The 15,183-nt window shown below is 37.7% G+C and overlaps 1 protein-coding gene across 1 annotated transcript in view; it reads left to right on the top strand.

The window, feature by feature from the left end:
• Window positions 1–15,183, top strand: part of DCC (DCC netrin 1 receptor) — a 771,692-nt gene that overhangs the window by 752,544 nt on the left and 3,965 nt on the right. The gene's annotated exons all lie outside the window — the stretch shown is intronic.

Raw genomic sequence — 15,183 nt, 5'->3', positions numbered from 1 at the left:
GCACACCCCCTTTAAAACTTCACTGTCATCTTTGTCTGTAGGCAGCATCTAGTTGGGTTTTGCCTTTTTATCGAAACTTACAGTCTCTTTTTAATTGGTATGTTTCGATTATTCATATTTAATGTGATTATTGATTGGATTAAAATCTACCACTTTGCCAGCTCTTTTCGTTCTGGTCCAAATTTTTCTTTTTTCCTCTTTTTCTTGCATTAATAGGGATTTTTTTTAATGATTCCATTTTATTTCCACTATTGATTTATTACTTATACCTCTAAAAAAATTTTTAGTGTTGTTCTAGGGTTTAAAATCATCTTTAATTAGTCTATCTTCAAATAACATTACACTACTTTCTCCAAAGAAGATATACAGACTGCCAACAAACACATGAAAGAATGCTCGCCAACAAACACATGAAAGAATGCTCACCATCATTAATCATTAGAGAAATGCAAATCAAAACTACAATGAGATATCATCTCACACCAGTCAGAATGGCCATGATCAAAAAATCTAGAAACAATAAATGCTGGAGAGGGTGTGGAGAAAAGGGAACACTCTTGTTGCACTGCTGGTGGGAATGTGAATTGGTACAGCCACTATGGAGGCTAGTGGGAAGCAGCCACATAGCACAGGGAGATCAGCTCGGTGCTTTGTGACCACCTAGAGGGGTGGGATGGGGGGGTAGGAGGGAGACGCAAGAGGGAGGAGATATGGGAACATATGTATATGTATAACCAATTCACTTTGTTATAAAGCAGAAACTAACACACCATTGTAAAGCAATTATACCCCAATTAAGATGTAAAAATAATATTATTATTATACTACTTCATGTGTAGTGTGAGGATCTTACAACAAATTTCCAGTTCTTCCCTCCCACCCTTTGCTACTGTTGTCATACATTTTTTCTTGATGAGTCTAGCTAAGGGTTTATTGATTTTGTTTATTCTTTCAAAGAACCAACTTTTAGTTTCATTGATCTTTTCTATTGTGTTTTAAGTCTCCACTTATTTCTGTTCTGATCTTTATGACTTCTTCTTTTCTGCTAACTTTGGGTTTTGTTTGTTCTTCTTTCCCTAGTTCCTTTAGGTGTACGGTTAGCTTGTTTATTTGAGACTTTTCTTGTTTCCTGAGGTATTCTTTTATCAGTATAAACTTCCCTCTTTTGCTGCTTTTGCTGTGTTCCATAGGTTTTGAATTGTTGTGTTTTCATTTTCATTTGTCTCTAGCTATTTTTCATTTCTTCAATTTCTTCAGTGATCCACTGGTTGTTTAGTAGCATATTATTTAGCCTCCACGTGTTTGCGTTTTTGGCAGTTTTTCCTTGAAGTTGATTTCTAGTCTCATAGCATTGTGGTTGGAAAAGATGCTTGATATGATTTCCATTTTCTTAAATTTACTGAGACTTGTTTTGTGTTCTAGCATGTGATCTATCCTGCAGATGTTCTACTTGCAGTTGAAAAGAATGTGTATTCTACTGTTTGGGGATGGAATACTCTATAAATATCATTTAAGTCCATTGGGTCTAATGTGTTGTTTAAGGCCGGTGTTTCCTTGTTGATTTTCTGTGTGGATGATCTGTCCATTGATGTAAGTGGGATGTTAAAGTCCCCTACTATTATTGTAACAATCCTTTTATGTCTATTAATATTTGCCTTATGTATTTTGATGCTCCTATGTTGGGTGTGTATGTATTTACAATTGTTACATCATCACCTTGGATTGATTCCTTGATTATTATGTAGTGTGTTTTTTCTCTCTTTAACAGTCTTTATCTTAAAATCTATTTTGTCTGATATGAATATTGCTACTCTTTGATTTCCATTTGTGTGGAATACCTTTTTCCATCCCCTCAGTGTGTATATGTCCCTAGATCTGAAGTGAGTGTCTTGTAAGCAGCATATATATGGGGTCTTGTTTTCATATCCATTCAGACCATTTACATTTAAGGTAATTATCAATATGTATGTTCTTATTGCCATTTTGTTGTTTTGGATTTGTTTTTGTAGGTCTTTTTTATTCCCTTTCTTCTCTTATGATTTGATAACTATCTTTAGTGTTGTGTTTGGTGGATCCCTTTTTGTGTGTATGTATATCTATTATAAATCTCTGGTTTGGGGATACCATGAGGTTTTTGTATAGTGTATATCTATATAGATAATTGTTTTAAGTTGCTTGATCTCTTAATTTCAAAATGCATTTTAGAAACCCTGCTTATGTATAATCTCCTCCCCCCTCATGATCAGTGTTTTTTATATCATATTTTAAATCAAATTGCTTGTTGTGGATCTAGATGGTTTTTCTACTTAACCTCTCCAGTAGCTTTGTGTGTGGATAATTTCCTACCTTTACTAGTGAGCTTTTTCATTTCATAATGTTCTTATTTCTAGTGATGGCCTTTTCATTTTTCACCTAGAGAAGTTCCTTTAAAATTTGTCATAAAGCTAGTTTACTGGTGCTGAACTCCTGGTTGTAGGTTTTTCTCTTAAATAGATTGTGCTATACCCTTCTCACCTACAGAGTTCTGCTGAAAAATCAGCTGATAGCCTTATGGGAGTTCCCATGTATGTTATTTATTTATTGTTGCTTTTCATTTGCTGCTTTTAATATTCTCTCTTTAGTTTTTGTCATTTTAAGTAGTGTGTCTGTCTGTCTTGGTGTGTTCCTCTTTGAGTGAGTTAATCCTATATGGGACTTTGTGCTTCCTGGACTTGGGTGACTTCCTTTCTCAAGTTAGGGAATTTTTCAGCTAGCATTGGCCTGCTAGTGGACAGGGCCCTAGCTGGTCCCAGGATAAGGTCTGGATTCTCAGGCTGCAGGATGGTACTTTTCTTGTATTGTCTGGTGGATGGGGCATGTCTAGAAGCTTGTGCAGGCTTTCTGGAGGGCAGCTCTGGTGCCTGCCCACTGAGGGTGGAGCTGGGTCTTGGCCCTCTGTTGGGCAGGGGTGTGTCAAGAGGTGTCTGTGGGCTCAGGAAGGTTTTAGGCATCCTGTCTGCTGATGGGTGGGACTGTGTTCCCACCCAGTTAGTTGTTTGTTTGGCTTGAGATGTCTCAGCACTGGCATCTACAGGCTTTTGGGTGGGGCTGATGAGCCAAGATGCCAGGAGCAGGGTTCACATGGTAGAATTTTCCCAAATATGGCTGTCACCAGTATCTACATACTGAGGGTGAGTGACAGCCACACCTTCACGTCTCCAGGAGACTCTCCAAGCAGTAGGGAGGTCTGGCGCAGGCACCTATCAAATCACTCCTTTTGCCCTGGGTCCTGGCATGCATCAGATTTTGTGTGTATCCTTTAAGAGTGAAGTCTGTATTTCCGTCCTGTGGGGCACCTGAAATGAAGCCTTGCTGGCCTTCAAAGTCAAATACTCTGGGGGCTTGTCTTCTCCGTACAGGACTTCCAGGCTGGGGAGCCCAACAAGGGGCTCAGAATTCTCACTACTGTGGGAGAGCCTCTGCAACATAATTCTCCAATTTGTGGGTTGCCTGCCTGAGGGTATAGGATTCCTACCTGTCTCGTTGTGGCCCCTTCTTTATGCAGAGTTGTAAAAAATCTTTTCTTGTAGGTTCTTATCTTTTATATCCATGGTTGTTCTGCAGATAATTGTGATTTTGGTGTGCTTATGAGAGGAGGTGAGCTCAGGGTCTTCCTACTCCACCATCTGGCCGCTCTCCCATTTTCTTTTCCTTTGCTGTATTACTCTGATAAAACTCAGAAATGTCACTGAAATTAAGAGAAGTTTTATTAAAATTATTTATGCTAAACCAATTAGCATAGTGCAGTTCTCCAAGGTGAAGAAATCAATATGAAGCAAAGTCTTCTCTAGAAGCTGCTCCCTAGATCTATAAAAATAGGAAAAGCTGTCAAAAATTCCATCATTTCTTGACATTGAAGAATAGGAGTGTAATACCCTGAAGTAAATGCTTTTTCTAATTGCTACTGATTTCACTAGTTCTTTGGGAGGGTAGGATTATGGCTGTCTTTCAGGCTGTCAGAACACCATCAGGCAAGGCAAAGGCTATCATGCTTTCAAATAACCCATCATGGAGAAGGAGCACACAAGAATGGGGGATTAAAGCTGGCTTTTAAACTGGCATATGAGGGCAGTGTAGAAAAAGCCAGACAGCAACAAAGGAAGGGTGACAAAGCCCATCTGCAACTGCAATCCAGGAAGGTTTAAATGACTATGTTGAGTACCTGAAATGGCTATAATATTGTAAATCAACTATATTTCAATTTTTAAAAATACAGAAGAAAATGATGAATGGACTCAGGATAAATCACCTGCCAACAGTAGCAATCCATCAGCAGGTGAGAGGCAGCAAGATGGTTCCTAGAGTGAGTCCTCTGCAGATTGGACTGAGCTCTTAGACATCACTTACTAATCCAGATGCCAGGTGACTACACTACTTTCTCACTTGAACACAGTCTATGCCATTAGACTATTTTTTAGGAAGATGTTTGCTTGGTTTGAATGATGTAGAGAAAATAGATTCAGAATGTAGCCTTTTGGAAGAGCCACTAGGAAGGTCTCAGACATGAAGTAAAGGCATGTCTCGTAGTTCAGAAGAAAAATAAAAGATGCAGACTTAGAAAATCAAAACAGGAGCCAGTAATACATAGTGAACTGCAAGTACATAAGTGAAGAAAAAACTGGTGACCTTGTAAGGACCAACCCAGACTTTACCAGCTTCAAGACCAAAGTTGTCTTATTGGCTGTGATAATGGCTGTGATAAATCTCTCCTGGAAAATTTCCCATTCAGGAAGATGAAAAAAAAATGTAACACCCTGCTAATACTGAACTCTAAGAGACTCTTCAAAATTCTTCTCCTGTATGGGAATGTTATTGAAATTTTCTACCTTGATCTTCAGGGACCTCAGTATTGTCTCCAGCAAAATAAAGGGAGGGAGGGTCACTAGATGAACTTCAAGGGCCGTCAGGGTTCCAGCATTCTAAATTTATTTGAATCTGTGAGTATTACTTGAGAGAAGGCAGTAACATGAGGTTTAAACACTGCATGGTCTTTGAGCTGAGGCAATGTCTTTAATTCCTTTTGTAAAATGCACAGCATCTTGCATGTGTTCAACACTCAGTAGGTTCTAACTGTTGCCCAGACAATCAGTTATCTTCTTTCTAATGGGTTTGGGCATATGTGCATCTTATTGTAATAATACAAGTATTCCAGAATTTCAGATGCAGTATAATACACTGTGGATCTGCCCAAGTCATTAGGATCTGAGGCAGCAAATATTCCATTAGAGTGTATTTTAATAGAACTATAATTCTCTGCAAAATTAGAAGTCTGATAAGTTATAAAAGAATCAAAAGAATCTTTATTCTTACAAGTTGTTGTACAAGTATACAACAGGCCTGTTTTAATTTCCTGCATAGTAGGCTAAGCCCATACCATTTACTTTTTCTTGTGTTACTCTTTGTATTGCCATATATATATCTATGCTAAAGTGAATTGATTTGTGTTAATTTGTGAATATGTGTTAGACAGACATATTTGCCTGTGTTTAGTTAAAATGTAAATTTTTCAGAAATAGATTATCTAAAAATTTAAAAACTAAAATTTAGGCAGAGATCAAGATGGGAGGATGTGGAAGCTCACCTCTTCCTACAAATACATCAAAAATACATCTACATGTGGAACATTTCTCACAGAAGACTTACTGAGTGCTGTCAGAAGCTCTCATACAACCAAAGCTGCAAGAAAGATCACCACATAACTGGGTAGGATGAAAGGGGCGGAAAAAAGGAATTGAGATGGGACCTGCATGTCTGGCAGGGAGTTATGAAACAGGAACTGTTCCCTCACCCGGGGAACCTCCTTCTCTGGCTGGGAGGTCAGCAGGGACAGATAGATAGGGAACCTCAGAGGAAAGTGCAGCAACTGGCTGGCAGCAGGCAGCACAGACAGTCCTTGCCCCCGCACTGCAGTTTCCAGCCTGAGACGCATGTCTCCTGCCGTGCACAGTGCCTGGGTTCTGAAACTCAAACTTGAGCAGTCAGACCTACAGAGAGGACTTGGTTTAGCTACACAGAGACAGCCTGAAGGCCCTGGAGTGTGGTCGAGTCCACAACTGGGAATGTGCACAGGATGGAGGCTGGGTCTTCCATAGGAGGCCCACTGTCAACATGTGCCCAAAGGGAGGTTGTGGACCCACCATAGCAGTCTCATCTCAGTGTGCTCACAGTGGGCACTGCTATGAGCTCTGGGAATGCACAGGCGGGTTGCCAACACGTGGATGTGGGGCAGAAATCTGAGCCAATTCCTTGTGGTCCCACAGTGGGTGCTGGTATGTGACTTCAGCAAGTTCACACCAGCAGCTTTGTGAGTGCAGTGCTTGGGGGACATTCGAGCTGAACACTGGCATTCCCACAACAGAGACTGATCCAAGGGCAGAGCCTACAACAGTGTACTTTGTGGGTGCCCACCGTAGGTGGCAGGCCACGTCACAGAGTGCCTGTCCTGGTGGACAGCTCCTGGGGAGGAATATGCAGCAACTCCTTCCCAGTGGGAGGGCTCTAGTGCCACCTACTCACACCACAGCTTAAAACTGGATCTGGGGGCTTCCACTCCAACAACTGGGGAGCAGACCCTGCCCCTGAAAGGGCTGTGACAACTATGGGACAAAGAGGAGGCCTCACCCCACATCCACTGAAGGCTCTGGTCACAACACCACCAAACACACCCTTTATCAGGACAAGGGCCAGCACAACCTGAGGAAAGAGGTGGCAAGCATCCATACCAAAAAATGGCCCTCTTGCACCAAAAATATCACACAGGGTCACTCCCACATAAAAACAGCCCTTCAAAGCCACAGTAGATTAGATAACTGTTTCTAAGTAAAATGAAAAAGCAGAGGAACCACTCCCAATTAAAAAATGAGAAATCCCCTGTTTGTTTTAAACAATGAAATACACCTCTCCAGTCTACCAGACTCTGAGTTCAAAAAGGAGGTAATAAAAATACTGAAGGAGTTAAGGAAGACTGTCAATGGAAATGCAGATCACTGTAACAAGAAACTATAGAGGAGAGATTCAAAATTAGACAACTCAATTGCCAAGATGAAAACCAAGTAACAGGCAATAAAATAGCAAACTAATGGAGAAGAATGATGATCTCCAAGACAGAAATTACACAACCAGACGGAAAGACAAAGTAACACATGAGATCTATGGGATAATATAAAGTGTGCCGATTTATGCATAATAGGGATCCCAGAAGGAAAAAGATATCCAGGTACAGTAAGAACAGAGGGTCCCAAACAAGATGAACCTGACCAGACCCACAGTAAGACATAATTGAAATGGCAAAAGTTAAATGAGTATTCTAAAGGCAGCAAGAGAAAAACAAATAGTTACAAGTGAACCCCCCCCCATAAGGATATCATCTGATTTATCCACAGAAACTTTATAGGCCAGAAAGGAGTGGCAAGATATATTCAAAGTCCTGAATGGGAAAAACCTGCAACCTAGGATACTCTAGCCAGCAAAATTAGCATTTAGAATGCAAGGAGAGAGAAAGAATTTCTCAGACAAGCAAAAACCAAAAGAACACATCAGTACTGAACCTACTCTGAAAGAAATACTGAAATGTGTTCTCTAAATAGAAAAGAAGCAAGAATCTATGAGAAAGGGAAAAATCACAATAGGAGAAGCAAATACATAAAAGCATTGTAGATCACTTATCACAATAGGAGAAGCAAATACATAAAAGCATTGTAGATCACTTAAATAAGCCAGTACATATATTTTTTAAAAATCAAAAAAAATTTTGTGAAAGTGATTTTAACTACACAGTGAACAGCAAAAGGATAAACATGAAGATGTAAAATAAGAAATCAAAGTGTCAGGGAGGGGAGTAAGAAAATATAATTTTTTTAGACTGTGTTGAGCTTATATGACTACCAGTCTCAAGCAAGTAGATATAGTAATGGGTTAACATACTTGCAATCCAGGGTAACCACAAATCAAAAAAACATATAATGGAGTCACAAAACTGAAAAGAACTCAAGCACAATACAAAAGAAAACCATCAAACCATCAAACCACAAAAGGAAAAACCAAAAGATAAAGGACAAAGAAGAAATACAAAATCAACTGGTAAACAAGATTTAAAGTGGCAATAAATACATACCTATAAATAATTACCTTAAATGTCAATAGACTAAATGCTCTGATCACAGGACAGAGTGGCATTTGGACAATAAAACAAGAACCTACGATATGCTGCCTACAAGAGACCCACTTTAGAGTGGAGGACACACCTATATTGAAAGTGAGGGGAGCAAAAAAGATATTTCATTCAAATAGAAATGACAAGAAACCAGGGGTAGCAATACTCATATCAGACAAAATAGACTTTAAAACAAAGTCCATAAAAAAAGATAAAGGACACTATATACTGATAAAAGGATCAACGCAAGAAGACAATATCACACTCAACACATATGCACCCAATATAGGAGCACCTAAATACATAAAACAAATACTAACAGACATAAATGGAGAAACTAATGGGAATACAATAATAGTAGGAGACTTTAACACCCCACTGACATCAGTGGACAGATTCCAGAAAGAAAATCAATAGGGCAACAGAGATCCTAAATGACACACTAGAACAGTTATACATAATTGATATCTTCAGAACATTAAATCTGGAAGAAACAGAATACACATTCTTCCCAAGCACCCATGGAATGTTCTCAAGGATAGACCACATATTAGGACACAGAACAAGTCTCAACAAATTAAAGAGCATATAAATTATTTCAAGCATCTTCTCTGACCACAATGGCATGAAATTAGAAATCAGCCACAGAAAGAGAAATGAGAAAAAAATAATTACATGGAGACTAAACAACATGCTACTAAGAAACCAATGGGTCAAGAATGAAATCAAAGAGGAAACAGGAAATTTTAAAAATCCCTCAAGACAAATGACAATAAAAACACAACCATACAAAATCTATGGAATGTAGCAAATGCAGTCCTAAGGGGAAAGTTTATAGCATACAGGCCTTCCTCATACAGGCCTTCCTCAAAAAACAAGAAAAACAACCTGACCTACCACCTAAAAGAATTAGAAAAAAGAACAAACAAAACCTAAAGTCGGCAGAAGGAAGGAAATAATAAATATCAGAGAGGAAATAAATAAAATAGAGATTTAAAGACAGAAAAAATTAATAAAACCAAAAGCTGGTTTTGTTGACAGAATAAACAGAATCAACAAACCTTTGGCCAGGCTCACCAAGAAGAAAAGAGAGAAGACCCAAATAAACAAAATAAGAAATGAAAGAGGAGAAATAACAACTGATACCACAGAAATACCAAAAAAAAAAAAAAAATTAGAGATTACTATGAACAATTATGTGCCAACAAATTAGACAACCTCGACGAAATAGACAGTTTCTAGAAACGTACAGCCCACTAAAACGGAATTAAGAAGAAGTAGATAATTTGAACAGACTGATCACTAGAAGTGAAATAGAACCTATAATTTTAAAACTCCACGCAAACAAAAGTCCAGGACTGGATGGCTTCATTAGGGAATTCTACCAAACATTTAAAGAACTTATACCGATCCTTCTCAAACTCTTCTAAAAGTTTGAAGAAAAGGGAACACTCCCAAAATCATTCTATGAAGCCACCATCACCCTGACACCAAAACCAGACAAAGACACTACCAAAAAATAAAATTACAGGCCAATATCTTTGATGACTATAGATGCAAAAATCCTCAATAAAATATTAGCAAACCAAATCCAACAACACATAAAGTGGATCATACACCATGGTCAAGCTGGATTCATGCCAGGATCACAAGCATAGTTAAACATATGCAAATCAATCAACGTGATACATCAATCACATCAACAAAAGACAAAAAACACATGATCATCTCAACAGATGCAGAAAAAAACATTTGATAAAATGCAGCATCCATTCATATTAAAAACACTCACCAAAGTGGAAATAGAGGGACTATAGCTCAACATAACGAAAGCTATTTATGACAAACCCACAGTCAACATAATTCTCAATGGTGAAAAGCTGAAAGCCTTCTTGCTAAAATCTGGAACAAGACAAGTACGCGTACTCTCACCACTTCTATTCAACATAGTATTTGAAGTCCTAGCCACAGAAATCAGATAAGAGTAAGAATTAAATGTATCCAAATTGGAAGGGAAGAAATAAAATTGTCATTATATTTAGATGACAAGACACTATGTGTTGAAAACCCTAAAGTCTCCACACAAAAACTACTAGAACTGATAAACAAATATAGCAAGGTAGCAGGATACAAGATTAACATACATAAATCAGTTGCATTTTTTACACTAACAATGAAATATCAGAAAGGGAAAGTTAAAAATAAAATCCCTTTTAAAATTTCCTCAAAAAAATAAAATACTTAGGAACAAACCTGACCAAGGAGGTGAAAGACTTACATGCTGAGAACTATAAAACATTGATAAAGGAAATTGAAGACTATTTAAAGAAATGTTAAAATATATTCCATGCTCTTGGGTTGGAAAAATTAATATTATTAAAATGGCCATACTAACCAGAGCAATCTACAGGTTTAATGTCATCCCTATCAAATTACCCATGACTTTTTACACAGAACTAGAACATATAATCCTATATGGAACCATAAAAGACCCAGAATTGCCAAAACACCCAGAATTGCCAAAACAATCCTAAGGAAAAAGAATAAAGCAGGAGGCAAAATCTGCACAGACTTCAGACAGTACTGCAAATCCACAGTAATCAAAACAGCATGGCACTGGCACAAAAACAGACATACGGATCACTGGAACAGAACAGAGATCCCATAAAGAAACCCATACACCTATGGTCAATTAATCTTTAACAGAGGAGCCAAGATTATACAATGGGGAAACGATAATTTCTTCAGCAAGTGGTGTTGGTAGAGCTGGACAGCTGCATGTAAATCAATTAAGTTAGAACAAACCCTCACACCATACACACAAAAAAGCTCAAAATGGCTTAAAGACTTAAATATAAGACATGACACCTTAAAACTCCTAGAAGAGAACATAGGCAGAACATTCTCTTATATAAATCGTAGCAATACTTTCTTATGTCAGTACTTTCTTAGTCTCCCAAGGCAATAGAAATAAAAGCAAATATAAACAAATGGGACCTAATCAAACATAAGTTTTTGCACAACAAGGAAAACCATAAATAAAATGAAAAGACAACTTACAGAATACAAGAAAATACTTGCAAATGCTGCGACAGAGGAGATCCATCTCCAAAATATACAAGCAGCTCATACAGCTCAATATTCAAAAAAAATAAACCACCTGATCAAAAAATGGGCAGGAGACCTAAATAGACCTTTCTCCAAAAAGACATACACAGATGGCCAATAGGCACATGAGAAGATGCTCAACATTGCTAATCATTAGAGAAATGCAAATCAAAACTACACTGAGGTAGCACCTCACACCAGTCAGAATGGCCATCATCAAAAAAATCTACAAACAATAAATGCTGGAGAGGGTGTGGAGAAAAGGGAACCCTCCTGCACTGTCGGTGTGAATGTAAATTGGTACAGCCACTATGGAGAACAGTATGGAGATTCCTTAAAGAAGTAAAAATAGGGCTTCCCTGGTGGTGCAGTGGTTGAGAGTCCATCTGCTGATGCAGGGGACACGGGTTCGTGCCCCGGTCCGGGAAGATCCCACATGCCGTGGAGCGGCTAGGCCCGTGAGCCATGGCCACTGAGCCTGCGCGTCCAGAGCCTGTGCCGCAACGGGAGAGGCCACAAGAGTGAGAAGCCCGCGTACCGCAAAAAAAAAAAAAAAAGTTAAAATATAGTTACCATATGATCCAGCGATTCCCACTCCTGGGCATATATCTGGAGGAAACTCTAATTTGAAAAGATACATGCACCCCAATGTTCACTATTTACAATAGCCAAGACATGGAAGCAACCTAAGTGTCCATCAACAGAGGAATAAAGAAGATGTGAGATATATATATATATATATATATATACACACACACACATATATATATATATACACACAAAATATTACTCAGCCATAAAAAAGAATGAAATAATGACATTTGCAGCAACATGGATGGACTTAGAGATTATCATACTAAGTGAAGTCAGACCAAGACAAATATCACATGATATCACTTACATGTGAAATCTAAAAAATGATACACATGAACATATTTACAAACCAGACACAGACACACAGACATAGAAAACAAACTTATGGTTACCAGAGTGGAAAAGGATGGAGGGGAGGGATAAATTAGGAGTTTGGGATTAGCAGATACAAACTACTATATATAAAATAACCAACAAGCACCTACCATATAGCAGCACAGGGAACTATATTCAGTATCTTGTAATAACCTATAGTAGAGAAGAATCTGAAAAAGAATATATATATTTGAATCACTTTGCTGTACACCTGAAACTAACACAGCATTGTACGTGAACTATGCTTCAATTTTTAAAAAAACCTAAAATTTAAAATTCAATAACAATTAGATTTCACCATACACCATCAAGGAAATCAAAGTCAAAATTGTAACAAAACATATAAAAGATATATACATAAAGTGTTAATTGTTGAAATGCCGCTACTCTGTTCTACTAAATGTAGGGAAGGAAGAGGTGACTCACAGAATGTGACCTATAGGAGGAACAACTTTCCATGGCAATAAAGCTACGTTCGGCTTTCATCAGAATATTGTGAACATTCTCGAAGGGATTATAAACAGAATTCAGAAAATGAAATTCAAAGTGGGAGTTCAACAGATAACATTCTCAACGTTCACCAGTACTGTATGAAAATTCCTCGTTAAACTTTGTGCTTTCCCTTAGGTGATCATCTATAAGATTAATGTGAATTACACAAGGTGGAGTATGCAGAGGGCCATTTTATAGCATCGTTCTGCCAGGGTTTTTAAATGCCTGCCTTTGTATTTGGGGTTACAACTAAGTTGGCTCTAGGAACACTGTGTTTTTATAGTCAGAGGCAGACTTACTATATAAACGATTTCTTCAGATCTAACGAAAACCAGCTGGCATTACATTCTCTGGAAGAATGAAGGTTTGCCTATTGTTCAAAGAGAAAAAAACTGAGAGTGAAAATTGATCATGTGAGACAAACCCAAAATCACTTGTGGCGCAGCAGTGAGTACCAAACGTATGTGTGTAGGACTTTGCTATTTAATTTTAAACATGTTTTGGTTTTATAGCATAGTATTAGAACTACAAGTTTATAAAGGTTATGCCAAGTTTTATGTTTGTATAGATTTAAACAACATTGTAATAAAAGTAGCTTAAATTAATGCTAAGTTCATTGTTCCCCCTTTAAATTCAAACATAATTTAACTACAAGAAACTGTAATACAATAAATAGTTTCTACCCTCAGGTTACTTATAGTCTTGCACTAGATTTCATATTCTTTTACATTGCTTCTTCGAAAACCTCATTTAAATTGGATGAACTAGATCAAAATATCAATGATTAAACCTTAATTTGCTCAGTTGCAAATCCTTGCTCTGTCTGCCCTTCTGAAATGTATGAACTTAAGCAAGTTAAGCCATTTCTCTTCATTTTAGCATCCTCATACATGAACTGGAGATGGAATACTTAGCAGGCTTGTTTTGGCAATTAAATATTAATAATAGCTAGCTCTCTTTGAACAAGTTACAGGAAAGCAGCCACTTTAATCTTATCAATCCTCACAAATTATTATTTCTATTTTATAGATGAAGAAACAGGCAAGAGAAATTAGTTGAACAAGGAATTACATATGTAGTACGTAGTTAGGCTTTATAGGATCTGAATTCAGATTGGGTTGGTAAGTAGCAGATTCTTCTGCACTATGTTATTTTGCCTAAAATAAACTAAAATGTTTAGCATGAGTCTAGAGCTTAGTAGGAACTCCGTAAATATTCCTTCCTTAAGAAAATTATTCTTGTTTCTCCTGTCTCTATATCTCTTCTAAGTTACCAAAAACCTCAGATCACCCTCTAGTGATAAATGATTCTAACTGCAGACTTTGAGCCTTGGTTTAGGGAAAAGAGTGAAAGAATACAAATATGAAGGAATTAAATGCTAGGCCACGGTATGAAAAAAATGTGCTTTTGTTGGGATTTAGCATTTAGCAAATTGCTAGCCTCCTAGATTGTTTGCATTCTTTCTTTCCCAATAAGCAAATACCCCTTATTTCTCTGATAGTAGGATAACTTTTGAGTTTTATTAACTAGAATTATGTTTTTGAAAGCATGGTCAAAATAACTTTTTTCCCCAAAAATATATAGTACGCCATTGGGATCATTAGAACTTAAATATCACTGACGATAGAAGAGAACTGAGGCAAACTTCTTTTGATGACTTCAGTACCTTCTATGCTGAGGTCTTGGTTATAGTATTAAGAATGACACAAGTCCTTAGGTCTGTGAGGTATACTAGCTGGTTCGATATGCCTTTATAAAATTTTTGTTTTAGACTATAGGGACAAAGTTATATTACTGCTATAATCTAAGCAGAATTTACAAGGCAAATTTTAGACCCAAAAAGAAAAGGTAGCCATTGTTCGTAGCAGACTGAAATATCCTTTGGGAGAAACTCAGCAGTTACTCAAATGATTTTCATGAGGATTAGAACGTATTTCATTGAGAGAAACTAAGACTCATCAGGACAGAATCATATCTTTTTTCTTTTCCGAAAGAAAATCAATAATGATCTTCAATCAGGTTAGCCATAAAGGACTCTTTTGTACCGTAACATCTAACACTCATTTCCAGATCAGAGCAACCATCTCTTTTAACTGCACGAATATTCCTTGGCACTCACAGTTTATGGCCTATATAGGTGGTTTAGCACAGGGCTTTCTGGCTCAAAGCTGAGGCTGGCCCAAAATGAGCTGGGCTGACACTTTAGAAGGTGTGGTGAGCAGTCTGTAGCTCCCAGGCAACCTTTCACAGGGAGATTTGAAATCCACTTGAAATTACATACGACTGGTGGAGCTTCACCTGGAGAGGCCTAATCGGGATTGTTTTCGATTCAGTAGGAATCAAAGAAGCCTGTTCGTTGTGTCAGAATCCATCTCTAGACTACAGAATGAACAATAACCTAAAATCAACGCCAACCCACTGGA

The sequence above is a fragment of the Phocoena phocoena genome, chromosome 13 (assembly GCF_963924675.1).
Source record: "Phocoena phocoena chromosome 13, mPhoPho1.1, whole genome shotgun sequence".
NCBI lineage: Eukaryota > Metazoa > Chordata > Mammalia > Artiodactyla > Phocoenidae > Phocoena > Phocoena phocoena.
The sequence above is the reverse complement of the archived record's forward strand: the minus strand, read 5'-3'. Positions and strand labels throughout refer to the sequence as shown.